Raw genomic sequence first — 17,807 nt, forward strand, 5'->3', positions numbered from 1 at the left:
CAATACACAATGTAATATTTTGATAGCTGGCTTCTTCTCTGCTTACAAAAAAGAAAAATTTGTATTTTTAAGAAAGTCGTAGAACTCCATTTGTATCTTTAAAAAGAGTGCATATAAACCCTTAATTTTATCTACAATATCTAGCAAATTATGCAATAAACAATAGACATAATAAACATTCTCAACTCCGTATGAATAGCAGTAATGTTGGCTTCATATTTCAGAAGAAAGCCCCCTACTCCCCCCCTAACCCATAAAAAGGCATAAGAGATGGTTAAAATTGTCATGTTCTTGCACAACCCAGTTAGAAAAGAGCAACTAAAAGTGGGAGAATTTGTGGACTTACAAATAAAGAGCTCCAGCTCCTATTGCTCCTTCCTGGAATTCTCAGCATTGTTTTTTTCTGACCCTTGACATCGTGTTTTGTCCTGTTTGTCCTAAGTTGTGCCACCTCAATTCCACTAACCTCTGTGCAGAATATGAGAACCAGAGGAAATCAAATGAACTTATCAAGCAATATGTTTAATTAATGCACTTATTTTTTCTGCATATCACACATTAAAATGTGTAACATGCTGATGAAAGATATTCTCAAGACCAAACTACATGAACCAGTAGTTCATGTAGTCTCATCAGTTTTACTCTGAGGAGAGTAAAACTCTCATCAGAAGTTTGTCACGTACCCTGCACCTACAGCACTTAGTTATCAGTAACTGTTTATGGCTACTGTGCAGTAGCAGCTAAGGTCACACGGCAGTGACCTCTTTAGGATCTCCTGCTGGTGAGTAAAATCATCTATTCTGTCAAAGGCCACTGCAAATGTTCCACTATCACATATTTTGTAAGTTAAATGGGAATATGCAAGGTGTATCATCTGCAGTATGAATTTAATCTGGCACAAAGAATGCTGGTTAAGTGTTCTGATATGAAAGGTGGCACTGCTGCAGGAGAGGTGCCGTTCCCTGGCTATGGTAACTGAATGAGGATTATTAATAAACCGTTTATTAAAGTGAAGTTGACCTCCTAGAATATGATAAATGACACAAGAAGCTCAAGAATGGAAAATCAATAATGATACATCTTTAAATAGAGTACACATTAGTCTACATATGTGGAAACAGTATTGGGTGACTCCCCTGGCCAGATTTTCATTTGTCTGGCAAAAGATAATGTCAAGAAGAATGAGCCCTTTGGAAGAAATTTGAAATGGAGTATTTCAAGACTGTACCATATACACAAATTACTAGTAAATTTTCTAAGTCCTGTTATACCTACAAGTTCTCAGAATGTCTATTTCTCACAGTCTGCTACCTTTTCATGTAACTATAACAGAAGACAACAAAATGACAATGTTGCTACTCAAACATCAGTAAGAGTTGCAAGCTCTTGTATACAAAATGAAAGCAAAAATATAAAGTGAAAGGGAAAACATTAAAATTTAGGAAATGCAATTGTTCATACACTGCAATCAATGTATAGCCCATTCACTTTAATTGTCCAATTAAAAATATTTTCATAAATGCTTCAGCATAGAGAATGCAATAACAAAATACAAGGATTGTATTTCTGGGGGTGTTCAATGTCTCGGCAGATCAGAAGGCCTTTCCACCAAGAGGTCTTCTCTGTTTTGCTGGGTTCACTCTTAAGGACAGCATATGCAAAAACTAACTGGTCAAAAAGGAAAAGGAAGAGAAAATAAAGTTACAAAAAAAAAAGGGGCTGTTTTGTTGGGTTGTTTTTTCCTTCCCACAGAAAGCTGCTAGACATGCAAATGAAACCATGGATCATATAACCAACACTGGTTTTAGCTTTTGTGCTTAAGTAAGATTGTTAAATCAGAAAGACCAGTCCCAGAACATCCTCAGCCAAGCTGAGTCCCTGCTCCACATGAGAACAGTTCTTAGCACACATGCACACACTTTTTTTTTTTTCTTAAAGGCTTTTTTTCCTTTTCCTAGGAAACAACTGTATAGTTTTTTTCTCAAAATTCAACTACGTCAAGCTGGCAGAAAAAGCTCAAAGAGACACCAACACATTCCAAAGTTGTTACAAGATAAGGGACAGCAAGCAATGCAATTACAGGAGATAATCCCCGTTTCTTCTGTAATAAGAATGTGTGCTCTATTTCCTGTGGTCTGTTGTCAAGAGAACTGTAAGATGGTACCCTGTAATCGTTATAATTGAATTGTGGTTTCAAATAACATTAAAGGAAATCTATCTTGCTATAGTATGAAGATCTTAGCTGATATCTCTTTATTCCTTAGTATTATCATTATTTACAGCAATTCTGAGCAGTAAGGCCTCCTGTTTACTCAGATGGAAACATGGTGCTTCTTATCTGCAGTACTCAAGCCTTCTGACAGGCATCACGAAAGTTTAGCATCACCTTTCAACCTCACTTCAATCCAGTCCTTTCATGAGGTCTTTTACTTTGTCTAGATACTCAGACCAGCTCGTAGTTGCTGCAACCAACCCCAGTGCAGGAGTTTTGAGGAAATGACAGGGAAGTAAGAACTGCTCCCCAGTTATAAACAACCTGATGAAAAGGTTACTGCTCACCAAATACTGACTGAAAGAAGACAAATTTCTCGATAATTTTTTCCTTATTCTGTCCCCACTCCTGTTAAAAATATTATCAATAATACAAATGTTTCTCACTAATCATTATAGCACACTTGCAAGCTTTATATATTTCATTTTTAAAACAGAAGTGTCTGCATCTAAATAATCCTACCCATTCAGGTACTTGTAAAAAAACCAGCCCCACAAGGAGACAACTACTTTTCTGACACTGTGTGGCAAAGCAGTGCCAAAGTCAGATGCTGTGGAATATAACTACACTGTAAAAACAATGCAATTATCTTCTTGTTATATTTCATAAGCTGAGTAAATTAAAGCAAAATGTTCAGTGCTCACAACAATCAGCAGCAGTAAATTCCAGTAAAACCAGTTTAATTGGGACTACTATTTTGTATAAAATGTTAGTGTTTAAGGAATTAAGCATTTGGTTGCTTGGGTTTCATGCAGTTCATTTTATGTTGCATTGCAGGAAATCTGAACCAAAGGAGCAAGGTAGAACATAGCTGAGCTTGTGGGCACATATTTCCTTTTTTGACATCAAGCATTGTTTGAAAATGTGAGCCAAACCAATTTGCTTATATGACTTGAAATGAATATTCACCATTCTGGTTCAATTCTAATGATTGACATGATTACAGCTCCAGGCAATGAGTTGGTCACACAGTCTAACAGTCTGAAAAGAGCAGCAGTAAAATTAATGGAAGACAGGAATGGAATGGTGGAAATTTGTTACTTACTTAGACCAGACACCTTGAATTCCGCAATTTCTGGCTGGCATCATGTACTGAATCACAGAAACATCCCAAGAGAACAAAACCAATAATGATGCAGTGTGCGTTATAAGATACCCACTCTGACTACCAAACAGTTAATTCAAACCAATGCAGTTTTGAAGATGTAACAGCAAAGTATCTAAAGCTAAAATAATAAAGTGCTGGATATAATAAAGTCATTTCAGAATGATAGTGCCAAATCATTAAACTTGGAACAAGCAAACTCTTTTACTACATCAAGCACAGAGGTAAAGCCGGCCTTGCTCTCACTGTCTCTGAGGTTACACGATAGATTTTAACCACTGCTCAACAGCTAAACAGACAAGAGTCATGGCATGTCTGTTTGGCATCAGAAGCATGCTAACTGGTCAAAAATAATCATTCCGGCAAAAAGGTACCTGTCTAAGACAGGCAAACTGGGAGCCCCCCTCAGCTTGCCAGCAGAGTTGGGAGGCTTAGGGAAGATGTAGCTGTACACTTGTACTGCACTTTCAGGGGCTATACATACAGGCTTTTCTTGAGTCCAGTTGCATGCTGATACAGACTCTGGCATAAAAATTGGAAGTAGAAAAGGGAAAGCTCATTTTGGCAACAGGAGGCCTTCCTGAAAGCATAGTAACTGAACTCTGACACTACTCAGATTCTCTGAATCAACAGAGGCCATTCAATTCGACATCTGTTCAGCAAAGCTAATCACATTCAGTGTCTAAACTTTAGAGTAGACAGTGAGATGAATTAGAAATCTGAATTCTTAGCAAGTAGAATAGGAAACCATTGGCAAGTTTTTAAAAGCCAAAAATTCCCAGGGTTTCCTTAGATGAGGAAAATTTGAGATGTTTGCTTTGGAGTTTTAACTCTCTACTCAGCAGTCAGCAAACATACATTGTCCCATTAGTTGTCAAAACAACTACTGTTCCAACACCTCCAGTATTTGAAGCCTACTTTGCTTTGCAAATCAATTATTAAAACTGTTCTCTCATGAAAAACAGATCCTTTCCCCATTTTCCCCCCTCATTTATAGCACTAAAAGTAAACTATTTTACAACACAAACATTATTTCCAATAAAGCAAATTAGCTGAGATAAGTAAACCACTGAAACTCACTGACAAGAAGTTTTACGAAAAATTAGGTAGCTGATATACGGCAACATTACAATGAGCCTCTTACTCACACTGCTTTATTTCTCAGCATGACACAGGCAAGACTTTGTTTCTGAGGTATAAAGAGGCTCCTAATTAAATCTTCATTCTTAAATGTACCAGGGCTTTACCCCCTTTATATGAGCTCAGATCATTATACTTAATGCTGAAAAACGTTAATTTTCTGCCTAAATTCACCAAATTACAGATGGGATTTCTTTACAATTCTTTGTTGTTTCCAATTTCTTTAAAATGAAGTGCTACACATTCTTTAGGTAGAAATTAATTGCACTACTATTCCAGTCTTCAGAGTGGGCATCTGAACAGCATCATTTTTGAAAAATTTCCATTTTATCATATTGTTAGTATGTTGGAGTAATCTTAATCCACAGTCATAAAATTCCACATAATTGCTGGTGTCATAATGGCCTTAGGCTTTGAATACAATCACTAGTCTTTGCACACTGCCTTTCACTTTTAGTGCTTGAGTATTGACATTGTATCTCTTTTAGGTTCTTTTCAGCCCTTTAATGACTATGCCAATTAATAATGCATCGTTCTCTCTCCTCTAGCTCATTTTAATTGCTGTAATTTATGTCCCTAGACAATTTTTGCACTACAGATGGAATCTATGCTACCATAGCTGAGTTAGAAGATCTCACTCTCAAGGTCCTTGGCAGATAAACAATACAATTTCAAGTTTACAGACATCCTCTATAACTGACATCAATTACTGTTCAAGGAAACAAGTCATGACATTACAGGTAATAAACAGATCATTTTTATGTTCTGGAACAGTGTAGACTTCACCAGTAGGGCTTTGATAATTAATTATAGCTTCATAGTGCTTTATGAAGATACGCAGAGGTCTTGAAAGAGAAAAATCCACCTAAAATTAGCAAATCTAGAGGTTACACACATCTTCAAAGAGGCCTCTACTTTTACATAGATATTCTCAGAAATATATGAATGCCAGCTCTGGGGTGGTATTAGAAGGCAGCATAAACACTCAGGCCTAAAGCCTGAGCAGTGCATAAGATCAGCTTTTTATTACATGTTAGCAAAGCTCATGGGCACAAAGAAAATAAAGCAGAAAGAAAAACTGTTTATCACTAATCTATTCAGCTCTACAGACAGCCCAAAATGAAGGGTATAACCATGAACTGTGTCCCATATTAGATTATTACTCAGTTCATCCCCTTGCCAGTATTAGGGATGCTTCACAAATCATATTCCAGTGTTTTGTTCAGTACAGCTTACACTGATCCACAGCCCTGTAAAGTTCAGTCCCTCTGTTTTTACTGTCATCTCTTCTTACTTTCAGTACACTTCATCAAAACCATAAAGCTCCCTGTGCCAGTTGTTTCTGCTTCCTTCCAAGGCCAAGCATCTTTCTGGCCTAGAACATCACACCATAGCCTCCCTAACAATTTTTCTCAAGCACATTGGCCCCATTCATCTCTGCCCAATGGATGCAGAAACATTAAGAGAGCCTACAACCTGTGTGTACTTCTAACTACGCACAGTACAATCCATTTAATTTACCCAGTAGAACCTCACTCTGTACTAGAACACTTTCTCAAGCGCATCAAAACCCATTAAAGATTTATTACAAATGTCAGTTTTAGACCAAATCATACTTCCCCTTTCATGGGGATGAAAGGTCAGATGAATGGTTCAATATCACTAAAGTAAAAATCCATGAAAAAAGATGCCAGTGGCTAACTTGCTTGCTACCTCAGTAGACTAACACATACATTGGATTTAACTTACTCTTACCTGGAGTCCACCAGGACACTATTGCAGATTACTTTAAGACTAGTCACCTCTCCTTGGGTTCAGTGTTGTACTGAATGAGACTAAAGATCCTGGACATAAGTTGCTATTTCTGCTATTGATATAAGTACTATATTTCATAGGGGACAAAAACTAATGTTATAATGTTTATGCTTGTTACTTGTGCGTTAACAAGCATAATTCTTGCATGACAAATGTGCACCTGGTTAAACAACCAAATAAATTTACCTCTACAAGTGTCACATACTGTGCAATTTGTTCCTGTCATCTTTAACAGACCCTTTCTCTTTACTGATCCTTTCTCTTTTAATAGACAAGATGACTAAATGAAAGAAACTGGAAAGCAAAATTTGCTGTGGCTAGCAATGCGTATATCATAATTCGATTTCCAAGCACCCATTGAAGAATTTTTGAAACAGTACACATTTTTAACTAGTCTATAGTGAACACTATGTTTGCATGTTATCCTAGGAATTCATCCAAAACACTCCATAAATTTACAGGCACAAGTCAACAGAAAAAGGTGAAATCCTTTATCACCCTGATAATATATGTTCATCCAAAGCATGCCAACTTATGCAGGTGACATCTTGATTTCTAGAAATTATCAATTTACACCTGCAGATGAAATTTGCATCTAATGACTTCAGCATTACTGTTAAATTAATTTTGAATTATTTTTTATGCCATACATCTGACAAACTTCATACTGTTGTGAACTGTAGCAGATGAGCCACTTAAGAGGTACATACTTTACACTCATGTCTTATTTAATGCTGCAGTTTCTTCTTTTTAACTTCATGTACTGTATCGTATTCTCAAGCTGTGGGAAAGCTCAGGTTCATCTTCACATCTGCTCATAGTTCTGATGACTCTAGTTTTTGCTCTAAGGCATAAAATGTGCAGAGATGTACCTTCTCTCATGTCTTTCAGAATGTCCTAATCCAATCTCTGCTACCTTCTTTTAACCTCACACCCTTACCACCCCTTTCAGTCTCTAATAACAAATCCACGGCCAGTAGCTGCTTTTCTTTCCAAACCGTATCTGGGGATAGCCAACATGTCAGACCCACAAAATGAACCAACGCTTTTTTCTTTCTGACTACAAAACTCCCCTTCCCCCAAGCTGGCAAATTGAGATCTTTTCTTCACATAGTTACAGTCTCTGCAAACTGCTAATGTCTCTGCCTAACTAAATAAAACATTCAAAACGAAAGAGCTGCTTAAGCTGTAAGCGACCTGAAACAGCTGCTGAATTTTTAAATGCTCACATCCTCCCCTCAAAGCAATGAAATACTCTGTATAAACAAACACCAGCTCTTGAAACCTGCTGGGCTATCAGAAAACAGGGTTAAAGAAGCACAAGAGCTGGGAATTAGCAGAGATAATTAATTTTTCTTGCAGGATTGCAACACTGCCATTAATTGCCTCAACATGTACAGAGTGTAGGAACAGCCTCAATAAAAAGTGATGTTCAAATAACAACTGTACTCCTCTTTTAACCACGTCTTGCTTATTGATTTTGAAATACTATTGAATGAAATACTATTTCAGAAATGTTTTCACTTTTTCCTTTGTCTGTTGCTTTCATGCTTCCCTATCTTCACCTTAAAAAGTTAAACAGCTAACAATACCAAAACAAACAGACTTTGACAGAATAACCTCATAAAAAGAAAAGATCAGGGACTAAGCTGTGGGCCCCTTTAACTGCCTTTATACATAGAATTCCCTGTACTCTTGGATGACTGACAGAATAAGTTCTCATTTTCAAGATGCTCCAGTCAGTAAAGAGAGAGGGATTTAATCTCTCACAGCCTAAAATTCCTTTTGTTTTGACTTAATTTTCACGAAAATCAAAACAAGGCAGAGGATGATATTCTACGTCTTCTGCTGCTATAAGAAAAACAAAACAAAACAAATTTTCATCATTTATGTTTAGGCATAAAGCCATATTGTAACCACATAACAAACCACAACTTTAGTATTATTTCTACAGTTTCACTCTTTTTTTTCCAACTTTACAAAAAGGACAAGGGCTGCAGTGCCCAGTAGGATACAATGCGGTGGATCTTTTACATACATGTTCTTAAAACAGAGGAAAAAAAATCAGTTTAACCACCAGGTAGAAAAAATGCAAAGCCCCATTTGGATGGCAGTGATTTCACAGCAAGCGACATTGCTTGTACAGTGCTGTCTCAGGAATGTTTTTATTGTGTTCCATGTGTTTTACAAGTAACAAGGAAATGAGGACAGCTACAAGAGTATGCCAGTTCTCCCCAGTTGGTGCATGCAGTTGATCTTGAATAAAATTGCAGAAAGTACCCATGGCATACACCAAACAGACACCGCTTTTTTGGTGTGGTGCTCTAAGCTACCTGACTGAACAGACCAAGTTCCCAAGAGTTTGTTAATTGAAATTTCTCCCGTTCCTCTAGATATTGCATATTTGTAACATATTGCCATCAAGAAGCAATTCTTATGTCATAAAAAGTCCCCAAATAAAACAAGTGTCTGAACAAGTGTCCTGTAATAGCCCAAAATTCCACACTCCCCTGCCAAACCCATCTCTCTACATGGATAACAAAGGACTCAGGATTGCTGTAGAAATGTTTCTGTCTGCTTTTTGCAGAACATTCAGTAAGTTGTTCCTAGCTGTTCTTGTTGTTGCCATAGGCAAAGCAAAAAATAAGTGAGGATTTTATCTCCAAAGGAAATTTGTGGTAAAATCTTCAAGGAACAGACAGCGCAGAAAGGACTGGCTCTAGAACAGCTGTTTCTCAAGACCTCACCCTGTGAGCACTGGATGTTCTAATGGTTAGGAAATGCTCAGGTTGTTTTGGATTATGCATTACTTAATAGATCTGTGACACAGACAGTATGAACTGCTCCTATGAATGGGTGTCAATAATCATTCCTCATTCTTCAGCTGATTGTTGTGTAACTTCACTTCCTTCAAAAGAACATATACTTCGTGGATGAGCCCACCCAGGTGCCAGAGAATGCTATTTGCATCAGAAAAGTGGTATTCAGATCTGCCCTTAGACAAGATCTTCATTATTATTTTACAGTTATATTCAGATGTATTTGCATAACACAGCCATTAAATAATAGAATTGCATCAGTTGCAAACTTCCCTGCTAACACCTGTACTGCTTCTAGCTTAATTTAAAGCACGAAAAAGAGAGGAGCTTCTGGGAAGCTGCCAGCAGTAATGTACTCCTGCACTTCAAGCAAATAGTTTGTTTCCTCTGCAGGAGACAGATCAATACTCAAGAAACAAAAACAAAATCAAGAAAAGCTAAAAGCTTAGTCATGTAAATTAGGGTGGAGGAAAAGTGAAAGAAAGCTCCTCATTGGCATTCTACAACTTCTGCAGACCCCCATGGCCCATTAGCTAATTTCTGTTAAAACACAGAGCTCTGGAATGATAAATGCCAGTGGCACATTTCTAAAGGTTTGTGGTTACTGAAATAAACATGTCCCTGTTCCCAGGACACCAAGACACAGAAAACTAACCAGAGGTTAACTGGGTCATTAGCTATAGCATAATATAGGTCACTGCAGCTTTAATTTAGTTTGTATTCGGCTAAAGAATCAAATACAGCAACCAGTTCTCACAGCAGGAAAGCAAGTACCTTATCAGCATGCTGACGTATCTTAGATACCAGGGCACCTTGTCTGTCATGATTCATACCACTTTTAACTGTGTCACATTATTTTGATGTGTACATACAGTGTCTACACACACATGCATACAACTTAAAAGGTACTGAATCTAAGTATTTAAATACATGCACAAATACAGAATATTTAACATCGTATGCAGACTGGGGTTTTGACTTCTTTTTTTTTCCATACACTGGAAAACATTTAAGTAAGCTTTTCCCCCAAAACAGAATTGGCAAGAAAGTGGTCAATACACAAGTCTAAAAAAAATGTCATGTGGGTTAAGAAAAAACCCAAAACACTAGGTTTTAATGACTTTGATCAGCACCTAAATAACGTATATAAGTATTTTGTCTCAATACAGTCTCTTATGAACAACATACCTCAGCAGCTCTAAAATGAGAAGCCCAATAGTCCAAATGCTGCAAGAACTGGCAATACTAAACATTTAGAACCTGTTTGTACCCAACAGATTTGCATCATCTGCACTAAAGAAGAGGGTTCTGAAAGACTGAATGAATTATCAAGAATCCTATATAATGTATTTCAAACTAGTGGGGTTGATTTATTTTTTTAAGTAAAATGATCTTAAGGCCTTGAAACAGGATTAGGTAGAATAAAAAAAAATAAATAGATTTAAGCAAGAACTTCAAAACCTTTAATTCTCTGCAGTAACATTTTATTACAAGTGTCTAGCTTTCCTAAAATTCAGACATACAGCACCTACATTAGTAACTTATAAACCTAACACTTTTTTTCACTTCATGCAGAGCTACAGAAATGTGGCTCATGAGTTTTCTTGCCAGAACTTGGATCAATATCAGAATTGGAAACGTGTTTAACGAAATTCCATCCCGTAGTACTATTCAGTCTTGCTTCGTAATCACGTGAACATACAATTTCTGCAGCACAGGGTTTCCAGAGCAAATGTTCTAAAACGTAACAGCATTTAGACATCAGAAGAACCACCAAGCAAATCCTCTCCCAATACAATATGGTTTCCACACCATATGCTTTAGTGTCATTGTTTGGAATTTGTTTTCCCCCCATCCTCCAACAGAGGATGTGGAATGTTTAGTAAAATCTACAATTCATAGCCAGCTAAATGTTATTACACTCCTGAGACATCTTTTTACGATACAATAGTAAATCAACCCATAAAAGGCTTCCTGGGAAATTAGTTTATTGCCTCAGTTCTATGCCTACCAAGAGTTAAAGAAATCCTCACCGTATTCCAACTTAACACAATAACCTTAAAAAATACCAAACATATTCATAGGTCTTCAGATGCTGCTGCTTGTCAATACAAAGTTTATATGGGACTTAGAAGACAGTTTTAAATTAACAAGTCTTACTGGTTTTTTAAAACTAAGTCACAATCATTTCTTTCATTGGAAATGTTATCTTTCAACCTGCCATTTTTCTAACAGTTTCCTCTCTTTTTCAGCTGTCCTTTTTTCCTAAACAATCTTATTCTAACCATAGTCACATACATATCTTCAAGTTAGTTCCCTTCTCTTCAAGTCACCTTACTGATCCATACTCAACAAAGAGCTCAAAACTGCAAACTACCATCCAGAAGAAAGCTTTAAGAACCTTTGTGAAAAGCACAATCAAAACATTAATTGCCAAGAATTGTTAAAATAGTAGTACAGGTTCAATTTAGTGAAAACATACACTTACAGACAAAGAAATTCCATCAAGGTTACTAATTGTGACATGCAAACCCAGTACAACTTGTAGAATTGCTTCTCAGTATCACACCTCTTCACATCTGTATTATTGTTACATGCTGAAGTGCCTATTATCAGCTGCAAGGAGATGAAACACTGAGTTTGACAGGTCTCTGGAACTGCCTTGGTGTGAGAACAGGAATACCGGGTTAGGCCCTGCAATGGCCCAGTATTATCCTTACTTTTGAGATTCTGAAACAGGCATTTTTTAATTAGACCAATAAAACACACACCAAGTTATTTTCCAGTTTCTGCTGATACAAACTGAGTTGCTACATTGTTCAAAATATGTTTTCATCACCTTCAGTACATGCATAATAACATTGCTTATAAACCCACCCCCAAATAAAGTCTTGAAACAGATATACAACATCCTTGGCCTATTTAGTAAGGCAGAAATGGATAATGTTGTGCCCTCCAACTACGTAAACATGAACATAGCTTGGAAAGTGGCTACTGAGATATGCGCTCTCTCTCTTCTTTTCTGTCATTTAAAGAGACTAACTACTTCAAAACTGTCACACAAGTTTTTCTAAAGAAGGAAAGACAAATCAAGGTACTCAAGTAGAAGTCTCACAGATCAGAAAGATTTGCAGTGAACTGCATTATACTGGAAGAGATTTTTGGCTCAACCCTGCATTTTCTGCAACTTATGCACCATGAATAGGATTACTGTAATATCATTATTAAATCCTACTTCAGAAATAAAAGAAGTTCCTATGTGCAGTAAATAATTTCCCCTTGGAACTCCACTTAAGGCTCCTACCACAAAGAACAGTTTACATCTTCTGCAGAGGTTTCTACTTCAAGTACAACAACTTCCCTGTTTGTGGTTTCAGGAGAATATACACTAACAAAGGAAAGAAGATAACACAGAACAAGTTTAACATTTTTTTCTCTAATGACAGACAATATAATAGAAAAAATAAACTTGGACTATTTCCTTCAGAACACAGTGCAACACTGGAGATACATTTAACCAAGAAGAATCAGACACTCTTCCTAAGACTACTGTAAAACTGGAACAGAATCTGGGATCAAAGGTTCGAAGGAAGCTACTTCCTCAGCTGATGATCTTCCTTTGTGTCAGACCAGTACAGAGGGTGAATATAACAAACAAATTGAATACTGTTGTTCAGTATCAGGATCTATTCTAGGTTATAACCTTTCTGGAGGTAGCAGGAGTTCACTCAAAGGTAAATTAATTTACAGAGGACATTATTTTTGCCTTTTTCCCCCCTCCTGACTCATCTCCCCACAGATGATGATTCATTTCTTCTGATTGATTCCTCTACTGGAAACATTTCTTCAGCTTGTCAGAATAGTGAAGTGCAGGATTACACAATACAATTTTCTGGGAAACATACACTCAAACATTTCATTTTAATTGACCCGAACTTAATAAGTTTAGTTTGTATTGTGCAAAATAAATCAAAACGAGACAGTTCATTTTCTCACAGTATATAAAAAAGGGATAGGAAACAGCAGAAATAAAGAGTATAAAAACTGGTATGTTGTGGTTCAGTATTTTAAAACCCTGATCTGCGAATTGTGAGACTTTTCTCGCCAGAAAATAAAAATTAAGACTATGATCAAGAGTCAAATTAACTGAGTCACTGAGATAAATCCAGAGCAGATTTTTTAAAAACTGAGACCAGATGTTTGAAAGACATTTAATTGTCTTTACCTGTGATGCTTTCAAATTTTATTTCAGGTTTGGGATTTTTTTTTAAATTCAAAAGCACAACTGAAAAATTTGTTTAATTCCTTAGGATTAGTATATATGCTACACACCAGTGCGAACGAGATATTTAAATTTATGTTGCTATGCACACATTTCTATAAGGATAACCAGCACACTGGAAAATTCTGACCTTGGTTTAGATTTGTTTTAAATCAAAACCGCTTTGCAACAACGGTTTCCAATGGATATTAGGTGCTCAACACCAACCATCTTGCTCTAAGAGGCTGCCTAAAGTCTGTTTATTTAGTAATGCAGAATAGCATCTAACTACACACTAGCTGATGAGGAGGAAGCTGCTTAGCATACACTGACACGTAAATCAAGAGCTCAAATTAGTGTTAATTGCTTCTCTGCTTCTGATATAAAATTTCCTTACTACATAGTCCCCATTAAATTTCCTTACTACATAGTCCCCATTAAATTTCTTCTCACATGTAATTAAAGCAAGAGACTAACTTAGCTTTATCCACCACAGTAGTCCTGGAATATTTTTGACAGTTACAAGTTAAATCTTCTAGTAATTCTTAATATTTTTTAAAATTTAATGTAACTATTACTTTTAATTGCTTGTAACATCTCCATTCTTGCAAAGACTGGTAAAAAATTTTTGAGGCATCTGAAAATTATTTTTGTCATTTTGAAAATGACTATCAAGGCTGTCAGGTTCTTTTCAAACTGCAGCCATATTACAAGATAAAACAGGATGAACTCACAGTTTAGTTTTATTGTTTGATACCACAGTAACTTCAGTTGTACCTTTTATGAGATAAATGGCACTAGCTGAAAGTACTCAGACACACTTTAGAACATGGTGCAGAAGCTATAAAATTACTAAAAGTAATTTTAGTAAATTTAATTATAGCACTAAAAGTACAATAAAGTACTTCTAAATTGTACTAGGTAATAAGCTACTCTAAATGCATCACATTGTTGAAGCTTTTATGTTGTGTAGTAGCAACATCAGTACTCCAACACGACACTACAAATCCTTACTCTGCTAGAGACAAGAGTAAAAGTAACCAGGATTATCTGAAACTAGATTAAGCCTTTCCCCAAAGGCCTTTCCTACAGCCATGGTTAATGCATTCACCAATCAAACGTGTAAGTTAGTATTACATGTAGCCATCTGATGGAAAAGGATTTAGGGGAACTAAAACTGTTAAACACAAAGACAGAATCCGGACGAAATATATTAAATGTATAAGCAGATCCAAGAAAATCTACATAACAGGTCAATCCATTAGGACTTCTAGATAGCAAAAACCCATACAGTATTTTCCTTACTCAGTTTCCAGACTGAAAACAACATCAGCTTCGACACAACTCAGCATCTTTTAGGTGCACAATCTTCCTTTCCCAATTACTACTCAAAACCACAAGTTCTTATATACAGCAATTTAATCTACTAAAATGAAGAGTCATAGTCAATGACTCAGTTACCCGATTATCAGAACTGTCGGATCACAGCAGGATACATTTTAACTTTTCAGTTTCACTGCTGTCGGACACTTTATGAAATGCAAGGATAAGTTAAAGTCTATAAAAAGGATGGACTCTGACTACTCTAATAATACTTTTAATCTAAAAGATATCCTCATAGGTGTCAGTTGTACATTCACATAATGAGAAATTCAAATAAACACTAAACATTAGCAGGGATAAACTACAGAACATCTTCGTGCAAACACACTGAAATTATTCTTGGAGAGGAGAGAGAGAAGAGAATTGCTACATATATAACTAGCACCAAAACAAGCACTCCAGTTGCATCCTTTGGAGAACTCAACCACATTACACTCTAGCGCATAAATTCTCAAAGCATGGCCTGCCTTGCCTTATATCTTACATGCTCTGAGAATAAATGCTATTGCACTACAGATTAATTCTGGAATGCAGCTGCAACTTAAGCAATTTAAGGCTAAAGTTGCACTCTCTGATGGTACAAGAAGACATTCACTATTAATAGGAAAAAAACCCCAAAACCCAATTTATTGCCATGGTAAAAGTTTCCGGAAAAACATGGTATTCTTACATTAATTTCCTACTGAAATTAATTTAACATTAGTCACAGAAAAGCATAATCACTTACGCATTCATTCACACGTCTGAAGGTTGGAGAAAACAAAGGAGATGGCACAGATGCTGCACCTCTGAACGCTTTAACATCCATAATATTTTTAAAACAAAACAACAACAATCAAAAATAAAAAAATATCTAATTAGAGTCCTACTTACAGCTCAGCCAGATTTATGCCTGGTGCCTTGCAGGGCTGTTGAACAGCCCAGTACAGGGCTAGAAATCGTAAGTTTTTAGTAGCACGTTATTTGCCACTGCCTCACAGACTGACCTTGGGCAAGCCACTTCCCCCGCATCTCAGCTCCCTATCTGACAATCCGTCCCCCGCTCCCCACCGAGCGCCGACGACAGAAACCCGGTAATTACTCACTACAAGTGACTCTTCATCTGCATCGATGAAGCTGGAATAAAGGGAAAGGGGGAGCGGGAATAGGGAGCGGGGGTTTCCCTTCATCTACAGGTGATAAAATTTCCGTCGGCATGGATTCCGTCTCCCACCCGGGGGAGAATACCCCCAGCCCTTCCTCGTTTCCCCAGAGCCCCCGTTAGACCGGAGGAGGCGGCAGCTCCGGCCCCCGGCCCCGAGCGCCGGCGGCAGCCGCGCCCTCCGGGCCTCGCGCCCTCAGGGCCTCCCGCCTCGCCGCGGGCGCAGCCCGGGGGGCCCGGCCGGCTGCGCGCGGATGCGGCGCCACTCGCAGCCCGCCGGACGGACACTCACAGGTGCTGGAGCCGTGAGAGGCGATCAGCGTTCCGGAGCGGAGGTGGTCTCGGCGGCCCGGCGGGAGGCGAGCGAGCTGGGCTGTGGGCGCTGCGCTCCCGCCGCGGAGCCGGCACTGCGGCGCGCCCGCCCGCCCTTTCCCGCGCCGCTGGCCAATGCAGGCCGCAGCTGGAGCCAGGAGCCGGCTTGAACCATCTGTTGCGAAGCGCCTCCCTCAGCTCTTCGCCGGGGGCTCCCGCCCAAGTGCAGCCGAGGAGGGGGAAGCCTGCAGGGAGCCTGCAGCCCCTGCAAGGAGCTCTTCGCCCTGTGCATCTCTGCCACTTGGGGCCGTGCCCCGCCTCCTTCTCCCCCTGAGAATCGCCCCGTCCCAGGGCTGGCGCTTCTCCCTCAGCGCGCGGCTCCCCTCAGAGCGGGCTCGGCGTCCTGACAGCCGCCTCAAGATTGCCAGGTGGGGCAGCGAGAGGGACGGGGATGCCAGGGAGGAAGACCTGCATGGGACTTATCCTTCCCAGGTGTGCAGGCGATAAAGTCCCGACCTGATAAAATTTTTGCACGTCCCACCTAATAACTGGAATTCTCCACATGGAATATTGCACGGAGAAATGTGCCTCGTCCTGCTTCAGTGTCAGAAACAGGGCTAAAATCTGTGTTTAGACTCACGCACCTCATGTGAGCAAGCTCTCCCCAAAGAGTCAAGTCTCTCACTATTTAACGGGATTGACTTTCACGTCAAACGTGAAAGCCTTTCACGTTCCCAGTCGAGGGGTTTTCCCACAAACATGAGGACAATCTATGTGCTCAGTCCTTTATTTTGGTCTCCACCCCAGGCAACAGTAGTTGAGATACAGTGCAGGTATAGAATTTCACAAAAGCGGAGCTATAGTTCCTGTTTTACTTCTCTTTTTGTATTAATAATTTCCTTGTTACAGACCTCTCTGACCATGTTATGGTCAGAGTGCCTATGTTTCCTGTTAATTTTGCAGAGAAAATCCAGGGACTAAGACACTAGCTTTATTCTAACAAGTTCTAGAGTAATATATTTAGGAAGTCATGTCAAGAAAAAGATGCTAATTTATCTCAACTTTCAACAACTTAAGAAAATAATCTTGAGATTCATGCTGTGTGAATGAAAAAAAGGTGCATTTCTTTAATGGGTTAACACAAGTTCTAATTTTGTCCTTTTTTCCCCCCATCTTTTGACACTGTCAGATTCCTATTTCTCACTAGAACAGTGTCAAATTACAGATTTAAAACCAGAGTTTGCACCAGACACAGTTTGCAGGACTTGAGGATTTGATGTACAGTCAGTTTTATGATGGGGTGAATGTCAAAGGGTCAAAATAAGCTGGATAATCTTGCATTTGAATTAATAATAAATTAATCATACATGCTTTTATTATATAAAAAATATTATTCCTGGAAGCCAACCAGCTGTATTTTATATTAATGCTGTTATGACATGGCTTATAAGTGGTTCAGTATGTTACTCCAGATAGACACTTTCAAAGATGGGATCTATTTCTCACCCACTAAGAGAGTTTTAACTTTGCATTAAAGGGACTCAACACAGTTGAGCTTT

At 38.3% G+C, this 17,807-nt stretch overlaps 1 protein-coding gene across 1 annotated transcript in view; it reads right to left on the bottom strand.

The window, feature by feature from the left end:
* SULF2 (sulfatase 2) overlaps nucleotides 1–16,363 on the bottom strand; it is a 72,237-nt gene extending 55,874 nt beyond the window's left edge. Inside the window, exon 1 of the mRNA XM_063404126.1 lies at nucleotides 16,229–16,363. The gene's annotated coding sequence lies outside the window, so the exon portion shown is untranslated. The remainder of the gene's footprint in view (nucleotides 1–16,228) is intronic.
* Between the last annotated feature and the right edge of the window lie 1,444 nt (nucleotides 16,364–17,807).

This window comes from Prinia subflava, chromosome 8, assembly GCF_021018805.1.
Source record: "Prinia subflava isolate CZ2003 ecotype Zambia chromosome 8, Cam_Psub_1.2, whole genome shotgun sequence".
Classification (NCBI taxonomy): Eukaryota; Metazoa; Chordata; class Aves; order Passeriformes; family Cisticolidae; genus Prinia; species Prinia subflava.